This window comes from Cervus elaphus, chromosome 15 (genome assembly GCF_910594005.1).
Source record: "Cervus elaphus chromosome 15, mCerEla1.1, whole genome shotgun sequence".
Lineage (NCBI taxonomy): Eukaryota > Metazoa > Chordata > Mammalia > Artiodactyla > Cervidae > Cervus > Cervus elaphus.
The window spans coordinates 13,693,037-13,719,809 of record NC_057829.1 but is presented as its reverse complement, the minus strand read 5'-3'; the positions used below and the strand labels follow the sequence as shown (position 1 = coordinate 13,719,809).

Below are 26,773 nucleotides of genomic sequence, written 5' to 3'. Positions count from 1 at the left end.
ATAAAAAATAAAAACAAACAAGAAACTCCCTACAAACAAAAGTCCAGGACCAGATGGCATCACAGGCAAATTCTACCAAATATACAAAGAATTTATACTGATCCTGCTCAAACAATTCCAAAAGACTGAAGAGGAGGGAATACTCCCGAATACATTTTATGAAGCCACCATCAATCTTGATGCCAAACCAAAGATAACCACCAAAAAAGAAAATCACAGGTCAATATCTTTGATGACTACAGATGCAAAAATTGCCAACACAATATTAGCAAACCAATCCGACAACATATAAAAAGATCATACACCATGACCACGTGGGATTCAATCCAAGTTCACAAGGATGGTTCAGTATATGTAAATCAATATAATATACCACATGAAAAGTCAAAAACCACATGATCAGAACATGCAGAAAAAGCATCTAACTAAATTCAACATTCATCCATGATAAAAACTCTTACCAGAGGGTATGAAGGGAACATACCTCTAAATAATAAAAGCCATATATGACAAATCCGCTGCCAAAATAATACTCAATGGTGAAAAGCTGAAAACCTGTCTGCCAAAATCTGGAACAAGACAAGGATGCCCACACTAACCACTTCTATTCAATACAGTGTTAAAAGTCCTAGCTACAGCAATCAGACAAAAAAAAAAAAAAAAAAAGGGAAGTAAAAGGTATCCAAATTGGAAGGGGAAGAGGTAAAACTGTCACTATATGCAGATGACATGATATAGAGAGAAAATCCTAATGACTCCACACAAAAACTATTAGATCTAGTAAATGAATTCAGCACATTGGCAGGATACAAGATTAACATTCAAAAATTGGTTGCATTTATTTACACTAACAATAAAACATCAGAAAGAGAATGTAAAGAATTTTAGAACCACACCAAAACAACAACAAAAAAACCCCAAACCTAGGAATAAACCTGACCAGGGAAGTGAAAGACTTATACGATGAGAACTATAAAACATTTTATAAAACATTTATAAAGGAAAATGAAAGATGATTCAAAGAAATGGAAAGAAATCCCACACTCCAAAAATTTATATGGAATCATAAAAGACAGAATTGACAAAGCAATTCTGAGGGGGAAAAAACAAAGCAAGAGGCATAACACTCTCTCTCAGACTTCAGACAACACCAAAGCTACAGTAAAGAAAACAGTGTGGTATTGGTACAAAAACAGGACATTTGGATCAGTGGAAAGTAATAGAGTCCAGAAATAAACCCACACGCCTAAAGTCAATTAACCTTCAACAAACATAAAATGGGAAAAGGATAACCTCTTCAGCATGTGATGCAGGGAAAGCTGGACAGCTGCATGCAAATCAATGAAGTTAGAACACACCCTCACACCATGCACAAAAATAAGCTCAAAATGGCTCCAAGAGTTAGAAATAAGACATGACACCATAAAACTCCTAGAACAGAGCATGAGCAAAACATTCTCTGACATAAACCACACCAATGTTTTCTTAGGTCAGTTTCCCAAGGCAATAGAAATAAAAACAAAAAGAAACAAATGGGACCTAATCAAACTTACAAGCTTTTGCACAGTAAAGGAAACCATTAAAAAAAAAAAAAATGAAAAGACAAACTACAGAGTGAGAGAAAATATGTGCAAATGATGTTACTGACAAGGGCTTGACCTCCTCCAAAATATACAAGAGGCCAAACAATTCAACAACAAAAAAAGCCAATTAAAAAAAGGGCAGAAGACCTTAATAGACATTTCTCCACAGAAAATATACAGATGGCCAGCAGGCACATGAAAATATGCTCAATATCACTAATTATTAGAGAAATGCAAATCAAAACTACAAGGTACCACCTCACACCAGTCAGAATAACCAAAATTAAGAAGTCTACAAATAGCAAATGCTGGAGAGGGCGTGGAGAGAAGGGAACCCTTCTACACTGTTTATGGGTATGTAAGTTGGCACAGCCACTATGGAAAACAGTGTGAAGTTTCTTAAAAAACTAATAACAGAATCACCATATGATCCAGAAATCCCACTCCTGAGCATATACTTGATAAAACTATAATACCAAAAGATACATGCACCCTATGTTCATAGCAGCACTGTTCACAATAGTCAATACATGGAAATAACCTAAATCATCAACAGATGAATGTATAAAGAAATATGGTACATATATACAGTGGAATACTATTCAGCCATAAAAAAGAATGAAATAGTCATCTGCAGCAACATGGATGCAATTAGAGATTATCATGCTAAGTGAAGTAAGTCAGAAACAGACAAACACCATTATCACTTATATGTGGAATCTAAAATATGGCACAAATGAACCTATCAGCAAAAAACACACAGACTCACAGACATAGAAAACAGACTTGTGGTTGCCATGGGGTTAGGAGGAGGGAAAGGGAAAGACTGAATTTTGGGTTAGTAGATGCAAACTATTACACTTATAATGGATAAACAACAAGGTCTTACTGTATGGCAAAGAAACTATATCCAATCTCCTGGGATAAACTATAATGGAAAGAATATTAAAAAAGAATGTCTATGTATGTATAACTGAATCATTTTGCTGTACAGCAGAAATTAGCACAGCACTGTACATCAACTATACCTTAATTTAAAAAAAAAGTTACAAGTCCTGTACTCTGAAAACTACAAAAGACTGTTAAAAGAAACTAAAAATTTAAATAAATGGAAAGATAGCAATGCTTACTGACTGGAAGACTTAATATTATTAAGATGGCAATACTCTCCAAATAGATCTATAGATTCAACACAATCTCCTTCAGATTCCCAGCTTTACAGAAATTGACAAGTTTATCCTAAAACTCATACGGAAATTCAAAGAACCCAGAATAGCCAAAACAGTACTAAGAAAGAAGAACAAAATTGCAGAACTCAACTTTTCCATTTCAAAACTTACTTCAAAGCTATAGTAATCAAGACAGCATGGAACTAGCATAAGACTAGACATATGGATCAGTGGGGCTGAATTGAGGGTCCAGAAATAAACCTTCACAGTAAGTCAACTGATTTTCAACAAAGGTGGCAAGGTAACTCAATGGAAAAAGAACAGTCTTTTTAATAAATGGTACTAGGATACCTACTCAACAAGCAAAAGAACAAAACTGAATCTCTACCTCACCCTGTAGTCAAAAGTTAACCCAAAATGGATCAAAGATCTAAGTGTTTTAGAGTTAAAACTATAAAGCTTACTTTACAAACAAACAAAAAAACACAAACAAACAAAAAAAGCTTACAAACATAAGTGTAAATCTTTGGGACCTTAGATTGGGCAATGGTTTCTTAGACATGACATCAAAATACCAAAGATCAAATAAAGTAGACTTCATTAAAATTAAAAACTTTTGTGCTGCAAAGGGTATCATCAAGAAAATATTTGTAAATCATATATCTAATAGAGGTCTGCAGCTAAAATATATAAATAATTCTTACTACTCAATATTAAAAAGACAAATAACAGGGAATTCCCTGGCAGTCCAGTGGTTAAGACTCTGTGATTCTAATGCAGAGGGCATGGGCTCCATTTCTGGTCAGGAAATTAATTAAGATCCTGCATGCTGCCTAATGCAGCTCCCCCCCTCCCCAAAAGATACATAACCCAAAAGGTATGAGTAGACATTTCTTTAAAGATTAAGTCTACAAGTATATAAAAAGATGCTCAACATCATATTCCAATAGAAAAATGAAAACCACAATGAGACGCTGCTTCATACGCACTAATGTATAGTTCAAACTGAATCATAGGGGGAAGGGGCATGATAGGGGAAGGGGTTTAAGAGATATGAACTACTAGGTATAAATAAGATACAAGGATGTATGTATAGCACAGGGGACACAGCTGATATTTTATAATAACTTTAAATGCAGAATAACCTATAAAAATAGTGAATCACTATGTCATACACCTAAAAACTTAAATATTTTAAGTTAACCACACCTCAACTTAAAAAAAAAATCACAAAATGAATCATAGTTCTATATGCAAACTATAAAACTAGAAGCATAGGGGAAAATCTTCCTGCCCTTGAATTAGGCAAAGATTTCTTTGATATGTAACTAACAGCATAATTAATAAATTGAACTTTATCAAAATTTGTGCTCTTTGAAGAACACTATTAAGGGAATGGTGAAACAAGTCACAGACCAGGAAAAAATATGGGTCAAGCAAATATATGATAAAAGACTTATATTCAGAATATATTTTTAAAAGTATCAAAATGCAATAATAACAAAACAAACACAATAAAAAAACTGGCAACAGATGTGAAGAAACACTTCAAATAAGAACATGAAAAAAATACTCAACACTGTTAGCCATTAGGGAAATACAAATTCAAAACATAATGAGACACCACAATGGTTAATCTCAGATGTGCTAAAAGTTAAAAGCCTTGATGTTAGTGACAAGTGGAGGAATTAGAACTTCCATACGCTGCTGGTGAAAATGCAAGATGGTTTCAGTTTCTTAACAAGTTAAACATAAGCCTATCATTTGATAGAGCCATTCCATTCCATATTTAACCAAGAGAAATGAAAGTGTATGTCCATACAAAGACTTGTACACAAATGTTCAAAACAGCTGTACATGAAACAGCCAAAAACTAGAAACAACTCAAATGTCCATTAACAAGTGAATGGATAAACAAACTAGTACATCCATACAGTGGAACACTGCTAGCAATAAAAAGGAATAAACTACGGATACAGACTTCAGTGGGTTTCCCCAATGGCTCAGTGAGTAAAGCATCCACCTGTAAGAGGAGAGACAGTTCGATCCCTGGTTCAGGAAGGTCCCCTGGAGGAGGAAGTGGCCACCCACTCCAGTATTCTTGCATGAAAAATCTCATGGACAGAGGAGCCTGACAGGCTACAGTTCAAAGGGTCACAAAGAGATGGGAGTGACTGAGCTTCAATATGGATGAATCTCAATAACAGAATTAGTCCAACAATAAAAGAGTACAATGAAAGACTATGATTCCATTTACATAAATTCAAGACAACGTAAGGTAATTTGTAGTGACAGAAAGCAGAGAAGTCAGTGGTTGCCTGGAATGGGGTGAGAGTAGGGGAAGGTGATACCAGGAAGAAATTATTAAAGGGCACAAGGAAACTTTTGGTAGTGATGGATATGTCTTATCATTTTGAGTGTGGTGATGATTTCAGGTAGACATGTTCAAATTATCAAATTTTATACTTTAAATACGTGTAGGGTATTATAAGTCAATAATACCTCAATGAAGCTGTTTAAAAAATAAACCCAAATCCGATTTAGTTTGAGTAGTAGTGCCAAAGAGGCATTTGCAAGTAAACTCCATTTTGGTCATTCGGACAAGTACAAAGATTTATTAACAACAAATCTGTATTTAAAAAAAACAAAACTAAGAATACCTCAGGCTCCATCCCTACTAAAGTAGAACTTGGATTACTCTGAAAGTCTCATTCATCTTTTCTATTTGCCTTGTGACTCTGAGACAAGAAGAGAGTATTAAAGATAGTTCATCCTACAGTACTGATCCCTACATAATATGACCTTTCCAGTTCCTACTCAAACATTTGATTCTATAATTTTATGGAACTACTAATAAACTTTTCAAACATCACTTCCAGAATGCTTACACTGCAGGATGCCAAACTAACATCTGCAATAAGAGTAGCCTACTGTCTTCTGCAAAATACAAGCAATTCATTTAATCTGAATATTTATTTTCAAAGTTCTAGTCTGTATAATCTTCCTAAATTTTCTGTGCAGAATAATTTCTTATTAAGTTAATATATAAAATTAATATATAATTTTGAGTTCATTTAAACAAAATCACAAAAATTATTAGGAAAACAAAGCCTGTCAGTAGACCAAACATGAAGTACAAACATATGTGAGGGAGGGAATTACAACTTTTTATTTCTTGAGCAACTGATGAATATTCCAGTGATACATGGATTCTTTAACATGTTATTGAATAAGTGTTTTGTAGATATTTAGCAATACTGATTACCAAAAGGCAGTGTGCATTCAACAAATACTTTGAGTACCTACTGTGTGTCCAGGTACTGCAATGAATGAGCCGCACTCCCCACCCCCCAGCAAATTCATATGTTAAAATCCTAAACCCCAATATGGCAGTATTAGGAGTCAGGGCCTTTGGCAGCTAATCAGTTCATGAAGGTGGAGCCCTCTTGAATGGGACTTGAATGAGAAAACAAAAGTGAAGTCGTTCAGTCATATCTGACTCTTTGTGACACCATGGAATACAGCCTGCCAGGCTCCTCTGTCCATGGGATTTTCCAGGCAAGAATACTGGAGTGGGTTGCCATTTCCTTCTCCAGAGGATCTTCCTGAGCCAGGGATTGAACCCAGGTCTCCTGCACTGCAAGCAGACTCCTTACCGTCTGAGCCAGCCAGGGAAGCCCTATCAGAGAACAAAGTAGCCCTCTTTCTGCTTTGTGAAGATAAAATAAGATACAGCCTGGAAGAGGGCCCTCACCATAACCCAACCAGGCTGGCATCCCGATCTCAGACTTGAGAAATATACTTGTTATAAGTCACTCAGTCTGTCACTTGCTCAGTTGCATCTGACTCTTTGTGACCCCACAAACTGTAGCCCACCAGGCTCCTCTGTCCATGGGATTTTCCCGGCAAGCATACTGGAATGGGCTGCCATTTCCTCCTCCAGGGGATCATCCAGACTCAACGATCTAATCTGCATCTCTTCCGTTGCAGGCAGATTCTCTGCCTCTGAGCCACAGGGGAAGCCCTCAGTCTACAAGTACTTTATTATAATTGCCCAAACTGACTAAGAGAGGCATAGTGCTAGGGGTAAGTAAGGTCAGATGGATTAATTCTGACAAATGTTTCTGGAGAAAGCTAAACTTATGGTACATGGATTTCAGCAAGATAAATGGCAGGAACATCAATATCATTATAGATAAAGCAGGAAATTGTGCCAAAGGCAGCCTGTAGCACAATAAAAAAAGAGTCAAATCATAGCTACTTAATAGCTATGTAAACTTGAGCATAACACTTAACCTTTCTGGGCTTGGTCTGTAAAAAGAAATGGTTTGTCTGGATGACAAAAGATAAACTAAAAATATACACATACAGACAAAGATAAACTTAAAATACACACATTAAACAGACACACATGCACACACATTCTTATTTTTTGGAGGACAAACTTGATTTAAATGCACATGGCCTTTAATTCAACAATTTGCAATTCCATGTTTAAGATTCTAAACTATAGAAATATTTATACTAATATATGAAGTCAATGCATAAGATGTTTGCTAGTGTTATGAGTGTGAGTGAGTGTTATTCGCTCAGTCTGACTCTTTGTGATCCGACGGACTGTAGCCCACCAGGCTTCTCTGTCCATAGAATTCTTCAGGCAAGAATACTGGAGTGGGTAGTCATTCCCTTCTCCAGGGAATCTTCCCAACTCAGGGATCAAACCCAGGTCTCCTGCACCGCAGGCAGATTCTTCATCGCCTGAAATCCAGGGATATAACAGCTAACTAAAAGCAATTTAAAGTCCTTCAATACGGGAAAGGTTTAGTAAACTGCAGACTGTCTACCAGAAAACAACAGAATGTCTATCTAAAAGGGATGACATTAAATAAATAAATAAATAAATAAAAGGGATGAAGTAGATCCAAATGAGGCTCACATAGATAATATCTATACAATGGTGTTAACAATCTACAAATACTTCTTTCAGGTTTTGTCTGTATAACAGTCTTGGGAGCCAGATGGCGTGAGTTCACACATCTGCTCTATCACTTTCTAACTCATCAATACAAACAAATTCCTGAATCTCTATAAACTTCAGTTTTCTCATCTGTTAGGTGGGGACAGTTATAGAATCTACCTTAGAGTGTTATTGTACAAATTAACTAAGCAAAACGTGCCAGTCATTAAGTGTTCAATAAGTGTTAGGTATTATTTCCCATTACACAAAGTTTTGCTTTGTTGATGCTGTTAATGGTTAAACCTATCAATCTTTTCCTGCACAACTTCTCAATTTTGGCTTCCCTACCAGAAATAATTCTAGTGTAAAATTTATTTCCTCAAATAGTCAATTCTTACAATTTATTAAATAATCCATGCTCTTGACACTAACTTGAAATGCCCCTTTAATCAAAGCAAAATTCCTACATATATGGAAGTCTATTTCTGGCCTCTAAATTAGAGGTTAGCAAACATTTTAGGTAAAGGGTCAAGCAGTAAATATCACAACAAGTCAACTCTGCCTTGCAGCACAAAGGCAGCCATAGAAAATGAGTAAATGAATGGTAGAGGTGTGTTCTAAAGGATGCTGAAATTTTAACTTCATATAATTTTCATGTTACAAACTATTCTTTTTTTCCCCAAGCTCTTAAAAATATAAAAGCCACTCTTAGGTCACAGATCGTACTAGGTGGTCAACCAGACTTGGCAACTCATGCTCTAAACCCTTACAGATTTTTACATTCTTAAAAATGTTTTATATTTTTAAAATTCCACAAAACAAATACATGTAATAAAAAGGGTAAACACAATATAGAGGCTTACAGTGACACCTATCTTTCTAACCCAGAGGCCGGGTTCCCCTCTCTAGTTTTTGTGTATTCTTCTAAATCCACTGACATTACTAACATCTCAGCAGAAATAGTTACATGTGTATACGTAACTTTCCACATGTGAATTCATCTTCAGGATAAATCCCTGGAAATGGAACTTTCCAGCTGGGACAAATTTCCATAAAGCATTCATTTCAACAGTAAATGGTCAGTTATCTATAGCTTCTCCCTTACTCGGGATAAACCTTCCAACATGCTTTATCTATTATCCACCTTCCCAACTAACTTTAAAATCATGTCAAATATCTGTTCCAGATTACAGACTTAAAAACTATATACTCTGGTTTAAGAATTTTTCTTTTGCATTACATTAAACTTCTTAGCTAGTTAGCAATGCCTTGGAGTAAAGTAATACATTTTACTGTTTTCTTTGATTACTGTTTCTTGAATTCCACATGTATTTTTCTTGGATTAATTTTTCATTTGGTATAGTACATCCTGAGACATTCCAAGTGGGTCTGGGTAAAAATGATTTTATTTGGCCACTACTTTGAATGAGAGTTTGGTGAGAAATAAGATTCTGAATTCAAAACATGTCCAATGGGGGGGAAATGCTCAATGAGAGCTTTTCCGGGGGAGGAGCCACAAAGCATGGCATGTGCAATCTTAGCTCCCCATCCAGGGATGGAACCCTTGCCGCCTGAAGTGGAAGCCTGACTCTTAACCAATGGACCACCAGGGAAGTTCTTTTTCCAACACTCTATGTTTTAATATTCAAGAACTGACTGTGTATTTTCAGGCCAGCTGGTATATATTCAGTAGGTATGTGATTGTGCTGACTGTGCTCAGCTGCTCAGTCATGTCCGACTCTGCAACTCCATGGACTGTAGCCCGCCAGGCTCCTCTATCCATGGGATTGTCCCAACAAGACTACTGGAGTGGGTTGCCATTTCCTCCTCCGGGGATTTCCCCACCCAGGGATCGTACCCACATCTACAACGTATCCTGCACTGCAGGCAGATTCTTTACCACTGAACCACTGGGGAAGCCATACCTTCCCAAATCTGGGCATATCAATATTTAAAGTTTTCTTTTTCTTACGTGAACTCCATTGCCTCAGGTCTAGTCCTTTGTGTTTTGTTCAGTCAGGGGTATCTTTTATGTGCTATCCATTTCCCACAAATGTTTAGTGATCTTTGTGGTCTGTTTCCATTATAAATGTATCACTATCTCAGCACAGGTAGAAATCACTGTACTCCTGTAGTAAATTCACATTTGTAACTAACCTTATAATTCAATTTTACATTTATACCCAGAACTTTGTGCAGTATGACAACAACAACGTTAAGTGTTTTGACTTGCAATCCTATTTTTAGTGACCTTCTTTCGGTGTTTCATTTCCCCTAACAACCACTAACTTGAGTAACACAGTTCTTACCTAAGTGTTATACAACAAGCTTCAGGGACAAAACAGAACCAGCTCTATCTAACAGACTTACCTAACGGACAGTTAAATAATGACAGTCACAGATGTGCAATCCAAGCAGTAAATAATATGATAATAAATCACTTAAGTCTTGAAAATATTAATGGTTATGCTTTTTACCAATCTTTAATGTTACAAAAGTTAACAAATTGTATTTTTTAAAAAGGAAGACTCCATGATGGTTAAAAAGTAATTTTCCATCTACTTTATGATTTAGCCATTCCACAGCTGACAGAAATACACAGATGTTTACCAAAACATCTGTAAGAATGTTCATAGCAGTCTTTAAAATACACAATATAGAAAAGCTGGAAACAAAAAGATCAACCAACAGAGCAGTCCTATAATCATGCAATGGATTCTACACAACAATAAAAAAGAACAAACTACTGATACATGAAACATTATGGGTGAAACTCATAAGCAGTATGCGGATTCCATACTGTATGATTCCATTAATATAAACCCCCAACTAAACAAAACTAATAGATGACAGAAATCTGAATACTGATGGGGGGGTGTGGGTACAGGGGTATAACTGACTTAGAAGTAGCAGGGGGAAACTCCTGGAATATGGAAACGTTCCATAGGTATAAAATATGATGTGGCTGGTGGTTGCAAAACTTAATAAATACATAAAAGTTCACTAAGCTGTACAACTAAGATTCATGCACTTTATGACTTCATATAATTTTATACTTCAATCAAAAAGTTAAGAAAAAATGTAATTTCCAAACTGATGGACTAAAATTGTGTTTATGTCAAAATTCTCTGAGCCACAAATACTGGATATCCAAAATCCTTTTTACATTCTTTAAATCATAAGACAATTTAAAACAAACGGTATCAGAATAATACGAAACCAACGTTAACATTCTCAGTCATAAGATACTTAGGAGTCCTACTTCCACATTTGAAGTACTATTCTAATACAACATTAATTCCAGCAAAAATGAAGGCCCAGGTCCTGAGAACCATCAACGATAGTTAAATATCCAAACCGCATATAAATCTGAAAAGCAGGCTGAAGGATAAAAGCTTGAGATTTACAATCAAATTTTCATTCTGCCAATAACATCATCATCAACAAAAGCCTCACTATGGCGTTTACAAATTATTCCTCTGCAAGTTGCTCTGGAATAGTATAATTTTCAAGATGAAGTCTGAAAATGCAAGAGGTTTCCCGTCCCTTGGTCTCCTCGGCCCCACTAATTGCTCCCACAAATGTGCGTCTTTCAAAGGTGCCTAGGTCTGGCAGAAAGCGAGGCTGCCGCCAGAGAATACTAATTTAACGCAATAAACAGGTAACAGCTGACTACAAAGTTTATCCACTCAGGGGAACAGAGACAGTGGTGTACTGGTTTTTTAAAAAAGTGATAAAAATAAAACACGCAAACCAACGGTCTCTGGCAGCGCTGTTCATAAAAAGACAACTCAAACCACTCCGAAAAACCGCGGCTTTTCCTGACACGGGAGCCGACTCCGGAGGGCTTGTCGGTGCGGCGACCCCCGCGGACAGGATCCCCCCCGGAAAGCTCGTCCGTGAGGTGACCCGACCAGGACGGAGACCCACAGTCCGGGACCCGCGCTCTGGAAGCTGCAGGCGGGTGAGCCAGGAGGCCTGGGTACTCACCGCGTTCACCCATCTGCTCACGGCGGCCGCTGCCCCCCCGCCAGCTCCCCAGCCGCACGCACTCCTGGGCGGCGCCCGGCTCTCAGAGGCCGCCACCTCCTCACCTCCCACCCTCCGGGCGCGCCGCCTCGCCGCCAACCTCCACTTCCGGCGCGCGTGAGGAAATGGAGCAGCCGCAGCGGAGCGATCTCGCCAGGCCCACGCCCGCCCCGGCCCCGCCCCCGCCTCGGCCCCGCCCCCGGCCCGGCCCCGCCCCCGCCCCATCCGCGCCCAGTGCTTGGCAAAGAAAGCGCAATAATTAGCATCCAGTACTGATTATAATCCGTGATCTGTTACACATATGCCTGTATGCGTGGCCGCGCGTGTGTAGCTCAAAAAACGACTTGTGGAGGCTAGGAGAGTGCGGGAGGCAGGAAACTGCTTTTGCCCGAGCAAGCGTCTACAAGGACGGGAGTACCAGCTTGGTCCGGACGGCTGGCTTTGCAAAAGGGAGGGACTCAGCAGAGGATGGCAGCGCTGATCCTGCCCGGGTGCCCTGACCTGGGAGACCGAGGGGGCAATAAGTGCCTGCGTGGGCAGTGAGGGGAGGACTGACAGGTCGCCAGAGGTGTCTGAGCATCCTTAGGAGTGCTGGGCTGCGTGTTTAACCCCAGCGAAGAAGCCCTGGCTGCCAGTCACTCCATTTCTTTGGCCCTTAATTTCCTTGTATGTGAAAGGAGGGGATTGGGGTAGATTTTATGGAAAATGACTTCAAGATCTTACATTGCTTGACTTCAGTGGGTGCGGGGGAAAAAGCCCTCCCTGACATTCTCTCGCTCAATTGCTGTTCCAGAGACATCCCGAAGGCACTCTGTCAGTCCCCAAGCTGAGCAGTAGAGGAGATACCGGGCATCTGCCTTTGTCTGGGCAGGACATGACTGTGCTAAGAGGGCTTAAGTCTCTTATCTGGGCTCTGCTTTCCCCATTTGGTTACCTTGGCAGGCTTCGTGGACTTAGCCTCTTCAAGCATCAGTTTTCTCAACTGTGTTATGGGGACAATAACACAGCATGTACTTCCTAAGATTGTTGTGAGGATTAAACGAAATTTTGTATTTGAAGTGTTTGGCACTGTGCCTAGCAGGTATGTGGTAGGCAGAACTCATGGTTATCATGAAGTGCATTAGTTAGAGTAGAAGTCTGGGGTGACTGGGGAGTGCATACTGTAGGAGTGGTGATGTTATGTGTGTTAGTCGCTCAGTCGTGTCCAACTCTTTGTGACCCCATGGATTGGGGCCCATCAGGTTCCTCTGTCCATGGAGTTTTCCAGGTAAGAATACTGGAGTGGGTTGCCATTCCCTTCTCCAGGGGATCTTCCCAACCCGGGGATCGAACCCAGGTCTCCCATATTGCAGGCAGACTCTTTGCTTCTAGGGAAGGTCACACTAGGTGGTGTTCTGAGGGGTTTCCTAATGACTGCTGTCCTTACTGGATGATGTTGTTGGGATGTCTTTTAACCCGTATGTTCTCCTTGGATATGGCCTGTGGAAAATCCCATGGCTAAGAGAGTCTGGAAGTCTACTTCTAAGCCAGGCTTGTACAATATCCAGTCTCTACCCAACTTCAAGGTCTCATTCTGCTCTCATATAATTTTTGAGCAAATGAAAACAATTACAGTTCTGACATCCTTTCCCCTTCAACCTGACTCAAGAGTAAAGAATTCATCTAGTTATAGACTCCATGGGTCTCTAAGCTTCTGAAAATAAGGGTCATGTCTTCTGTCTCCTGGAACTTTGAACATAGTAGTCAATAATATATATCGAATTCATTAAAATAACACGTAATGATCCCTCTCTTTTCCAGAATCTTACCATTTGACCAGCTTCTAGAGCAGATGACATGCCTGATTACATTTTCTGCCTGCCATAACTAAACTTTGGTCTGGTTGCCTGGTCATGCTCTAGGGAGAGTCTCTTGATACCCCTATGGAGTAGGTTATGGTTTTCAGTTTACAACAGGGAAAATGGAAATTCAAAAGAAACTGTAGAGGCTCTCTCAGCACAGGATCTGGCATGAAATCATAGCAGTGTGTCATTTCTTTAAAACTGCTCTTTGAATCCTCTATTAGAATTGTTTTAAAAATAAAATTGAGGTTCTGCCATCGATGAATTTAAATTGTAAGCTTATTAACTGCCAAATCATACACTAAATGTATGTAATTTGAATTTAGAAGATAATGCATAATTCAAATTCTATGCTAGACAATGGATGATATAAGTTCAGTTCAGTTCAGTTCAGTTGCTCAGTCGTGTCCAACTCTTTGTGACCCCATGAATCACAGCACGCCAGGCCTCCCTGTCCATCACCAACTCCCGGAGTTTACTCAAACTCATGTCCATAGAGTCGGTGATGCCATCCAGCCATCTCATCCTCTGTCATCCCCTTATCCTCCTGCCCCCAACCCCTCCCAGCATCAGGATCTTTTCCAATGAGTCAACTCTTCCCATGAGGTGAAAAAGTATTGGAGTTTCAGCTTCAACATCAGTCCTTCCAATGAACACCCAGGACTGATCTCCTTTAGGATGGACTGGTTGGATCTCCTTGCAGTCCAAGGGACTCTCAACAGTCTTCTTCAACACCATAGTTCAAAACCATCAACTTTTCAGTGCTCAGCTCTCTTCACAGTCCAACTCTCACATCCATATATGACCACTGGAAAAACCATAGCCTTGACTAGACGGACCTTTGTTGGCAAAGTAATGTCTCTGCTTTTTAATATGCTATCTAGGTTGGTCATAATTTTCCTTCCAAGGAGTAAGCATCTTTCAATTTCATGGCTGCAGTCACCATCTGCACTGATTTTGGAGCCCAAAAAATAAAGTCTGACACTGCTTCCACTGTCTCCCCATCTATTTCCCATGAAGTGATGGGACCAGGTGCCATGATCTTAGTCTTCTGAATGTGAGCTTTAAGCCAACTTTTTCGCTCTCCTCTTCCACTTTCATCAAGAGGCTTTTTAGTTCCTCTTCACTTTCTGCCATAAGGGAGGTGTCATCTGCATATCTGAGGCTATTGATATTTCTCCCAGCAATCTAGATTCCAGCTTGTGCTTCCTCCAGCCCAGCGTTTCTCATGATGTACTCTGCATAGAAGCTAAATAAGCAGGGTGACAATATACAGCCTTGATGTACTCCTTTTCCTATTTAGAACCAGTCTGTTGTTCCATGTCCAGTTCTAACTGTTGCTTCCTGACCTGCATACAGGTTTCTCAAGAGGCAGGTCAGGTGGTCTGGTATGTCCATCTCTTTCAGAATTTTCCACAGTTTATTGTCATCCACACAATCAAAGGCTTTGGCGTAGTCAATAAAGCAGAAATAGATGTTTTTCTGGAACTCTCTGGCTTTTTCGATGATGTTGGCAATTTGATCTCTGGTTCCTCTGCCTTTTCTAAAAGCAGCTTGAACATCTGGTAGTTCACAGTTCACGTATTGCTGAAGCCTGGCTTGGAGAATTTTGAGCATTACCTTACTAGCGTGTGAGATGAGTGCAATTGTGTGGTAGTTTGAGCATTCTTTGGGATTGCCTTTCTTAGGGACTGGAATGAAAACTGACCTTTTCCAGTCCTGTGGCCACTGCTGAGTTTTCCAAATTTGCTGGCATATTGAGTGCAGCACTTTCACAGCATCATCTTTCAGGATATGAAATAGCTCAACTGGAATTCCATCACCTCCACTAGCTTTGTTCCCAGTGATGCTTTCTAAGGCCCACTTGACTTCACATTCCAGGATGTCTGGCTCTAGGTGAGTGATCACACCATCGTGATTATCTGGGTCATGAAGATCTTTTTTGTACAGTTCTTCTGTGTATTGTTGCCACCTCTTCTTAATATCTTCTGCTTCTGTTAGGTCCATACCATTTCTGTCCTTTATTGAGCCCAACTTTGCATGAAATGTTCCCTTGGTATCTCTAATTTTCTTGAAGAGATCTCTAGTCTTTCCCATTCTGTTGTTTTCCTCTATTTCTTTGCATTGATAGCTGAGGAAGGCTTTCTTATCTCTCCTTGCTATTCTTGGGAACTCTCCATTCAAATGGGAATATCTTTCCTTTTCTCCTTTGCTTTTTGCTTCTCTTCTTTTCACAGCTGTTTGCAAGGCCTCCTCAGACAGCCATTTTGCCTTTTTGCATTTCTTTTCCATGGGGATGGTCTTGATCCCTGTCTCCTGTACAATGTCATGAACCTCCATCCATAGCTCATCAGGCACTCTGTCTATCAGATCTAGTCCCTTAAATCTATTTCTCACTTCCACTGTATAGTCATAAGGGATTTGATTTAGGTCACACCTGAATGGTCTAGTGGTTTTCTTCACTTTCTTCAATTTAAGTCTGAATTTGGCAATAAGGAGTTCATGATCTGAGCCACAGTCAGCTCCAGGTCTTGTTTTTGCTGACTGTATAGAGCTTCTCCATCTTTGGCTGCAAGAAATATAATCAGTCTGATTTTGTTGTCAACCATCTGGTGATGTCCATGTGTAGAGTCTTCTCTTGTGTTGTTGGAAGAGGGTGTTTGCTATGAGCAGTGCGTTCTCTTGGCAAAACTCTAGTTCTAAAAGGTCTTGTAGGTCTTCATAGAACCGTTCAACTTCAGCTTCTTCAGCATTACTGGTTGGGGCGTAGGCTTGGATTACCATGATATTGAATGTTTGCCTTGGAAATGAACAGAGATCATTCTGTCATTTTTGAGATTGCATCCAAGTACTGCATTTCAGACTCTCTTGTTGACCATGATGACTACTCCATTTCTTCTAAGGGATTCCTGCCCACAGTAGTAAGTATAATGGTCATCTGAGTTAAATTTACCCATTCCAGTCCATTTTAGTTCACTGATTCCTAGAATGTCGATGTTCACCCTTGTCATCTCCTGTTTGACCACCTCCAATTTGCCTTGATTCATGGACCTAACATTCCAGGCTCCCACGCAATATTGCTCTTGACAGCATTGGACCTTGCTCTTATCACCAGTCACATCCACAATTGGGTATTGTTTTTCTTTGGTGCCATCCCTTCATTCTTTCTGGAGTTATTTCTCCACTGATCTCCTGTAGCATATTGGGCACCTACCAACCTGTGGAGTTCCTCTTTTGGTATCCTATCATTTTTCCTTTTCATACTGTTCATGGGGTTCTCAAGGCAAGAATACTGAAGTGTTTTGCCATTCCCTTCTCCAGTGGACCACAGAATGTGGTCCAATGGGTGATATGGTGGGGCTTATAAAATAAGAAGTTACCTTGGGAAAAATACTAAAGCACAAGTGTGGTATGATTAGTATCAGAAGAATGTAGTTTAAAGAACCCTAAAATCTCCCACCAATCTCTAATTTGAGGATTTTATTTTAAACCATGAAGCTTTCCTTAGCCTGCTTCTGCATGTGTGTGTGTGTGCTCAGTCGTGTCCAACTCTGCGATTCCATGGACTATAGCCTGCCAGTTCCTCTATAACCATGGGATTATCTCAGCAAGAAAACCAGAGTAGGTTGCTGTTTTCTCCTCCAAGGGATCTTCCTGATCCCGGGGTCGAACCCGAATCTCCAGCAATGGCAGGTGGATTCTTTACTACTGAGCCATCTGGGAAACTCAGCCTGCCTTCGAGTCTCTGCCAAAAGTAAGTGATGGGTCTGACCCCCTTTCTATGGCAAACTCTGAATAAATAGCCTTTGCCCGTTTCATTGGGGCAATCTTCATTTGTATCATTTTCCTGGTGGCTCCACCAAGATATGGTCTGCATCATAGTCTGCTTGTTGCCTCAGACTGCAGCCTTCAAGCAGATGTTGTACCTGTGGCTTCCTTGTACCCTGCAGTTCTTCATTTGGGATCTTATCTCTGCTCTCTTATGTTAGATTCCTGGGCTATTTAGTCGCAGTTTGGTACTCAGGTTTTGTTGTTGATTCCCATTTGACTGGTAGCTTTGATAGAATCAGGTCATTCTTTTGCATCCTGTTTGCTGTCTTTTGTGTTTCTATTTTGTGTTGTACTGTCTAAAAGTGTTGTTTGTCAGAAGAAGGAGAGTTATGGTGTAGAACACAGGCAGAGCCTCCTCGACCTGTGAGTCTAGGGTTCATCCACTAGGACAAACTTTATTGCAGTTGCCAGTAAAACTGAATGAGGTTCTTCCATCTCAATTATGTGTCCTGAGAGACATGAGGCGTACAGCATGATATTCCTACCTGATGTTGCCAGTTCTCATAGTGTTCCCTAAGTCTAATTCCTCTCCTCCTCTAGGAAACCTCCTGCTTCTTATATTGTTTCTTTGCAACACCAGTCAACTCTTGGGTCTATCTCTCTAAATGGCATAACTTCACCAAGGATGCTCTGGGCCTTCAGCGACCACTCTGAGGAACACTGAACAAGTTTGTTCATTTGAGAAATGCATTTGAAATTATGCACCAAAAAATAACGGGGAACAGAATCAACCTGCTTATGAGTAGAGGAGTCCTCTGGAATCTCACAAATAGTTCCCAGTACTCTGGTGTATATTTGATATTGCATTATTTTTGGTGCATTCCCCAGATAAATACTGAAACTGAACCTGACACTCTATGGGGTCACAGTTCCACTGTTATGGGAAAATAATCAGTAGAGAACCTATTAAAGTTCATATGCTGCTGCTGCTGCTAAGTTGCTTCAGTCATGTTTGACTCTGTGTGACCCATAGACAGTAGCCCACTAGGCTCCGCCATACCTGGGATTCTCCAGGCAAGAACACTGGAGTGGGTTGCCATTGCCTTCTCTGAAAGTTTATGCAGATCCTGCCAAACCATTGCTTAAACTTCCCCAATAATCCTTGAAACTGTAAGGGATAGTAAGGGATCCAACTGATAGTTGAAAGTCTTAGATCCAAAGGCCTGCTCATACCCTGCCATTGTAATATGCCCACATTAAGAGGACAGGTTTAAGACCGCAGGACCATCAATAAAATTATTACTTCTCACTTCTTAACTCAAATACCATCCTGTTACTCCTCACTTAACTCAAATACCATACTTTCTGTAGTGAATCTTTGCTTAGCTTTTTCAGTGTGCTTCTAGATCAAGACAATCAATTGCTTTCTTTGTGTGTGCATGGTAAAATATACATAACATAAAATTCACAATTTTATCCATTTTAGAGTGCACAGTTCAGTGGCATTAAGTACATTCACATCCTGATGCAACCATCACCACCATCTCTAGAACTTTTTCATCACCCCAAAACTGAAACTCTACCAATTAAACACTAACTTGCCACTTTCCCTCCCCCCGCCACTGGCAACCACCACTTGACTTTCTGTATCTAAGAATTTGACTGCTGTAAGTACTGCATGTAAGTGGAATAATCTAGTGTTTGTCTCTGTGATCTGTTTTATTTCACTTAGCATAACTTTTTCAGGCTTCATCCATGTTGCAGCACATGTCAGAATTTCATGCTCTTTAAGGCTGAATAATAACAGTCAATATCTTTTCTGCCTTCATCTGGGAGGGAATATGTTATAGCAGCGAAACTTTAGGGCATCAATCCTTGGGTTCATGTTTCACAATTAAGAAGTAATCTGGAATTCCACATAATTGGAAGGCTACTCCAATAGAGGACCTCAAACTGAGGATTCAGAGACCTCCAAAAGTGGCTGATCTTCAGAAGCAGGGAGCTGACTCAAGACCTTTAGAACAAGCAGACGACCTAGGATAATGCACAAGATATAGGATAGTTCTCCCCAAGATATTAGATCAAAACCCTGTCTAATTCTTGTGTTTGTTTTATTGGCTTTTAAATTCTTATTCTCATTTTCTGTAGATCGCTGGTTGTCATATACCAGTAATGACCCTTTTCCTCTCCTGTCTTTTCTCTATTATTCAATGGTTATGTCAGAACATACTCATTCTAATGCCATTGATAGATTATCCCAAGAAGTAGCCACTGCCCTAGATCTTAAACTGACTGCTGAATCTACTCTCCATCTTGAGACCCCCGTGATGAAAATCACAAGGAAGCTATCATCTCATCAAAGGAGACAATAAGAATTACAGTTGATGGCAGCTCCATTTGCAGCAACATGGAAAACAACCTTAAACAAGTTCACCTGTGACTTTCCTTGTGTCCTGTTTTATCAGGGGGAAAAAAAAAAAACAACAGTTATTACAATTTAGGTAATTGCCAGACCTTAGGTAATTCTAAATTTGAATTCAATGACTTTCAGAGGGTGATAAGTCAAATATCTGCCACCTGTAAAAGACCAATAGCGATCCAAACATGTAGTGCAACTCATGTAAGCCCTGGTTCCAGCCTTCTGTTGTGACTTCTTTCCTAGATCTCCATTGTCCTTACCAGATGTTACATCTTTTGTAATCAGGATGCCTGGTTCTGTTTGCTTTGGGCTTCCTTGGTGGCTCAGCAGTAAAGAATCCACCTGCAATGCAGGAGACACCAGAGACCCCTGGATCAGGAAGATCCCTTGGAGGAGAGTATGGCAACCCACTCCAGTTTTCTTGCCTGGAGAATCCCACAGACAGGGCAGCCTGGTAGGCTACAGTCCATAGAGTTGCAGAGTCAGACACGACTGAAGTGACATAGCATGCATGCACGCAACATCTCATGCAAGTTAGGAATAATATTCCAAGACTTGTCTGTACAAAGTCTCTAAATGAACAAGGCTGAAAATTCTGAGTTCCAAAACAAAGCCAGCCTTGATTATGCAGCACTCAACCTGGGGGAATTTCTGTCTCATTGTTTATATGATCAATTATAGCAGTGTTCCATCAGTAGAAATCATGAATGTAGGTTTGTAAGAAACTTATCACTAACTCTGGCAAAAGACATTAGCAGTACCGCCTCTTCCCCAGATGGAACACAGATCAGTCCCAAATGACAAAATTACAGTATTAGGAATGGCACAGATCATGACTAACCAACAAGAAATCTAAAGCAATTATTGCCTAATAATTGGCCTATGGCCCCAAGCTCAGGGATAACTGCCCCTCAGAAAGGAACTCCAAGAAGCGCTTTTCCAGAAGGCTGGGACAGGGAGTTCGCAGGATGTGGGGAAAGCAAGCCTCCTTTGGGGAAGAAGAGGCAGCCACCCGGCGTGTGTTTGCAAGCCTCTATTTGGAAGGAACAGGTTTGCTTATGCAACAGGAGACCTCCAGATCTGCTCAGAGGACAAAAGTTCCAGAGGCAGAGCCGTTTATCTCCCCTTCCCTTTGAGATCTTTGCAAAGACATTCCAAGCTGATAGCGGTAACTCTCATGAAGAAGCAAGCAGTGGGAGTTTTGACATGACTGGGTGCCTTCCTGGGCTCAGCTCCTCAAGGGGCCTTTCCTCTCGAAGTAGGCCCCATGTACCCTTGGGAAGGGGGTTGGGTCCTCTTCTCTCCACACTGCCAAAGGGTGGAGCAAACCTAGCTCTGTCAGAGGTAAGAAAAGAGCAATTGGATGGATTTTCAAGCTCTTGCTAGGCTGCACCACTTCAGGGCCCACTCGAGCGAAAGAGGTGCCCTGTGGCCCCTAGGTGGGGAATGCAGGTTCACACACAGGGTGTGTTCCCATCAAAGCCAAGAATTTTCCTGACAGACCTAGGCTCACTAGAGCTCTCCTACAGAGCAAAGGGGACGGAAGAGATGTGTGGAGGTGGCTCTGCCTTACCTTGTGAGTGTGGGGCTACTCCCTATGGCCCTAAGCTCAGGGATAACTGCCCCTCAGAAAGGAACTCCAAGAAGCACTTTTCCAGGAGGCTGGGACAGGGTGTTCGCAGGATGTGGGGAAAGCAAGCCTCCTTCGGGGAAGAAGAGGCAGCCACCCGGCGTGTGTTTGCAAGCCTCTATTTGGAAGGAACAGGTTTGCTTATACAACAGGAGACCTCCAGATCTGCTCAGAGAAGTTTCAGAGGCAGGGCTGTGTACCTCCCCTTCCCTTTGCGATCCTTGCAAAGACATTCCTAGCTGATGGCGGTAACTCCCATGAAGAAGCAAGCAGTGGGAGTGTGTTTGACATGACGGGGTATCTTCCTGGGCTCAGCTCCTCAAGGGGCCTTTCCTCTCGAAGTAGGCCCCGTGTCCCCTTGGGGAGGGGGTTGGGCTTTCTTGCCTCCATACTACCAAAGGGGGGAGCAAAGCTAGCTCTGTAGGAGGTAAGTAAAGTGCAATTTAATGGATTTTCAAGCTGTTGCTAGGCAGCACCGCATCAGGGCCCCCCCAGAGAGAACAGGCGCCCTGTGGCCCCTAGGTCGGGTATGCAGATTCACACACAGGGTGTGTCCCCACAGGAGCCAAGAGTTTTCCTGACAGGCCTAGGCTCACTAGAGCTCTACAACAGAGCAAAGGGGTGGAACAGACGTGTGCATGTGGCTCTGCCTTTCCCCTTGAGTGTGGGGCCCATCCATAAGGCCCCAGGCTCCAGGGGAAATTGACCTCGCCCTCGCCTTAACCCTAGCCCTACACCCTAACCCTAACCTGACACCTTCACCCTTCAGCCCTCACCCTCACCCACACCCCTAACTTCTAACCCCTAAGCCACAATGTAACCCACACCCTAAACCACACCCTTAACCTAACCCACATCCTCCCCCACACCCTGCTCACACCCTCAACCCTAGACTTACCTTTCAAAGTACCACCTGTATCATCTTCAATTTCGGCACTTCTCATGCATCACAAAAGACAAGGGAGTCATATTTCAAATGTGGATCCAAGACCCATTAACCGCATAACAGGAATATAAACACTGAACACATCATTTAAATCACTCCACCATCAAATACCTCTCTACCACATATCCTATCAATAACAGTGGAACACATGTATGTCATACATGTTGTAACATAGAAATCTAATACCCAACAGTAATCTGGGTAATTATATACATAAGATATATTTAAACCATAAATGTCTAAACAAATTCCAGTTTTTATGATGGTTTCAATCCTCACAAAAGTAGGATTAACAGCACTTTTTTCCACTAGGATCCAAAGCACTGTGCAGAATGACAGTACAAATGTCATGCTCATTATTGACAATGAAAATCTTAATTATGACCATCAGAAAAAAGGTCAGCATGGTTGCTCTAACAGATTTTTCAGTGTTCTAATACAAGTTCTACCCAAATCCATAAAGAAAGACATACACATAGGAAACTACAAATTGAAAGCAAGTCTATTCAGATAAATGTTGGACATCATCTGTATTAATGTTTAAGGCATAAACAACTTCAGACATTCTTCAAATTCACAGAACGACAATAAGAAAGTATGGCGACACACAATCCATTCAGTTTTATAAACTATCAATGAATAACCTCACAAGGAATTTAAAAACAGATGACATTTCAAATGTCATTTTCAATATTTAATAGCTTTGATCTATGAACAAGACTGTAAGACAGAAAATTAAACAAGTATGACCGAAATAAATGAAGTAAGTCCTCAATAGATATGAAAACATCCCATAGTAGTGAAATGAATTAACATAGTTATTAGGACTTCAATGCAAAGACACACCTCCAGATTTGATGTGATCAGAATTAATATTTGGCAAAAAATACAAAAGCTGATTTTAACAGTCATATTATTTTTCTTTGTACCCCTAAAAAGAAAAACAAACTTGAAAAACAAAATCGAACTTGGAGACTCCCATTTCCCAATGTCGTATGTCCGTATACAAAGCAACAGCATGTAAAACTTTGTAATACTACCATTAACATATGCATTTAAATGAAATTGGATGAAATACCCTCAAATAAACACATACTTCTAGACTCAATGTTTCACAAGGCAGATAACATTCAACTAATGAAACTGAGATGGTAACAGGCAGGAAGGCCAGGTGTCTCCAAAGGGAGGAAATAGGTTGCAAGTGTCAGACGTCTATTTTTTCTCTCTCTCTTAAGAGGCAGCAGGAAATAAGCTAGTGTTATCTTTTTTCCCCTTCTCTATACAAATTTAAAAAGACGTTTTCTCTTAAAATTCTGTGTTGCCATAATGACACCTGGTTCCACCTGAACTTAACTTTTCCCAAACCTTGAGCTAACCAAGGCATTTTTCTTATGGAAATGTTTGCCTTAAGCTATGTTAATGTACTATGTATTTACCCTAGACTATCTTCAAATCGGTTCTGCCTAAAGCCTCAGAACTGACTTGACAAACCAGTATGTTTTACTCATACTTTGTTCTCCTAATCTATGTTAATGAAGCTATATATTTGCTTGGAAATCTGCCTTTCTCCAAGATTCATGTCAATCGTTTTATGGCCCAGGATGACTCACCTGGTGCCACTGGTATCTCCATGTATCTTGTGGATGAGGGGCCTGCTGCCATTCTCTGAGTTTTGAGACATTTCCTTTCTCTAATTAGTAGACTGCTAGTAGCTATATAACATCTGGTTAAAGACTAGCAGGGGGGCACTCTTTCTGTCCCCTTCTGATGTCTATGTCAGAAGCTCTTTCATACTTTAATAAAACTTTGTGACACAAAAGCTCTGAGTGATCAAGCCTCGTCACTGGCCCTGGATTGAATTCTTCTTTTAAGGAGGTCAAGAATCCCAGCATCTTTCGTGGTTCAGCAACAACCTTTCAAAACAATGGTCTTTTCAAAAAATGATGATAGGTGATGAGTATACACATGCATACGAATGAAATGGGACCCATATCTCAAACCACATAAAAATAAATCTTCCCTCAACATAAATATAACACAATCAGCCCTTCATATGCATAGATTCTCCAATTATGAAGTCATACAAACATGGATGTAAAATATCACAATAAATACCAAAGTTTAAACTTTTAAAAGGGTGAATATTGACTTTCACCTGCTGGCACTTCTTTACATGTCATCTCCATTATATCAGCTGTTACAATGAATCATGTGCTGTGCTAAGTCACTTACATTGTGTCCAGCTTTTTGGGATCGTATGGACTAGGGCCCACCAGGCTCCTCCGTCCATGGGATTCTCCAGGCAAGGATGCTGGAGTGGGTTGCCATGCTCTCCCCTTCAGGAGATCTTTCTGCCCCAGGGATCGAACCCATATCTCTTACGTCTCTTGCATTGGCAGATGGGTTCTTTACCATTAGCACCACCTGGGAAGCCCCAAGACACATGAACATCAGCGGATTTGGGGATCCATGGGGCATATACAGAACCGTTCCTCAAAGAAAACTGAAGAATGACTTTAAAATCTCAAACAAAACATGAGTATACGTGCTCACAACCTTGATGCAGCAAGGGTTTCCTCGATCTGACAAGTGCCATGGACCGATGAAGGACTGTGTGAATAATACTTCAAAGTCGATTTGGCCAACACAGCCTAAGTTGGCTATATTTAGTCCTCAAATGAATAAGAATGTCATTAGTAGTGGTGGTTTCAAATAAGTAGCATGTGAAGCTGTTTACACTTATTGTGATTCATGGTATACCACATCCACAAATTTCAGTAGCATTTGTGCAAAAACCATACATTTCTCTGTGGAAGCTTCCACATGGACTGTTGGGATCAGAGTTCTAACTCATACAGGCATACTTAAGTTTAGGTGGAGCCAGGAGTCGTCATGGCAACATAGAATTTTAAGAGAAACTTCCTTTTAAATTTGTATCCAGAAGGGGAAAAAATGTAACACTAGTTTGTTTCCTCCCGCTGCTTAAGAGAGAGATAAAAAAATGTTTGACACTTGCAGCCTATTCCCTCTGTGGGAGACCCCTGGCCTTCCTGCCTGTTACCCTCTTGGGGCTTTAGGAAGCAATACCCAAGCTGACCCTAACACACACGTGGAATGACAACGGACTCCAAAGAGCCAAAACAGTCAGCTGAGTCTGCAGCTCAAAGGTCCTCTGGTATGCCGTGCTAAGTCGCTTCAGTTACGTCTGACTGTCAGAGCCCGCCAGGCTCCTCTGTCCATGGGAATTTTCCAGGCAAGAATACTGGAGTGGGTTGCCGTGCCCTCTGCCAGGGGATCTTCCCAACCCAGGGATAGGATTCCTGCATTGGCAGGTAGGTTCTTTACCACTAGCATCACCTGGGGGCAAAAGTGCCTAAATGGAGATCAGGGAAACCCAGTAAGGAGAAGGGACTCAGAGGAAAGGAAGTGAGGGAAGGAGACTCTTGGTCACACTCAGAGAAGCCCAGCAGGTCGTTCTGCAGGTTGTAAGAGGAGGAGGAAGCAGGCTGGAGCTGTGTAGAAGATGAAAGAGGGAACTAAAGCAGGGGCCCCCCAGCTCTATGATCTAATGCCTGATGATCTGAGGTGGAGATGGTGAAATAATAGAAATAAGTGTTCTGTCACTCAGCTGTGTCCAACCCTTTGTAGTCCACCAGGCTCCTCAGTCCATTGAATTCTTCAGGCAAGAATACTGGAGTGGGCTGTCATTTCCTTCTCCAGAAGATCTTCCCGACCCAGGGATTGAACCCTGGTCTCCTGCATTGCAGGCAGACTCTTTACCAACTGAGCCACCAGGGAACAGAAAGAGAAATAGAGTGCACAATAAATGGACTGCACTTAAAACATCCCAAAACCTTCCCCCACCCCTGTCTGTCAAAAATTGTCTTCCAAAAAAACTCCCGAGGTCAAGGAAGGAACTTCAAGTGTACTCAGCTGTCCTAGGTTGCTGGCTTAGGGAGATGCTGAAGCAGGGGTGTCCCAAGAGGTAGAACCAGCCTTGCGTGGGGTCCTCAACAGACCTCTGATAGCCTTGGTGATGATAGAGATTTGTTTCATTTTTTAAAAATACCCTTGTGGGATAAACTTAAAACCTAGCAATTCTCTTACAGTCTTCCTAATAACAAGTTTTTCTTCTTTACTGATCTGTGAAGTACCAACTGTTCTAATCACTGTTCTAATACACCTCATAGTGTTGCTGACACTACAGATATAATTATGTGAAATTGACATAAATTCAATAAAAATGATGAATCATCTGCCCTGTGCCCAGCACTTTCCAAGGGTTGGGGAGTACAATGAAAATACTCCGTAAGATGCACAGCTGGTAGGCACATTCTTTCAAAAAGCCTTTTACATTTCCACCAATAGTTTATTATCAATGTCAACACTTGCCACTTAATGACCATGCTGGGTAGGAAGCTCATTAAA

The 26,773-nt window shown here is 40.9% G+C and overlaps 1 protein-coding gene across 7 annotated transcripts in view; it reads right to left on the bottom strand.

Moving 5' to 3' along the window:
* Positions 1-11,857, bottom strand: part of CSGALNACT2 (chondroitin sulfate N-acetylgalactosaminyltransferase 2) — a 53,231-nt gene extending 41,374 nt beyond the window's left edge. For 2 of the 7 annotated variants that reach the window (XM_043925758.1, XM_043925760.1), the window contains exon 1: positions 11,700-11,855. The gene's annotated coding sequence lies outside the window, so the exon portion shown is untranslated. Of the gene's footprint in view, positions 1-11,463; positions 11,668-11,699 lie in introns of those variants that run through there. The other 5 variants (XM_043925761.1, XM_043925759.1, XM_043925754.1 and 2 more) reach the window with 5 other exon arrangements.
* Between the last annotated feature and the right edge of the window lie 14,916 nt (positions 11,858-26,773).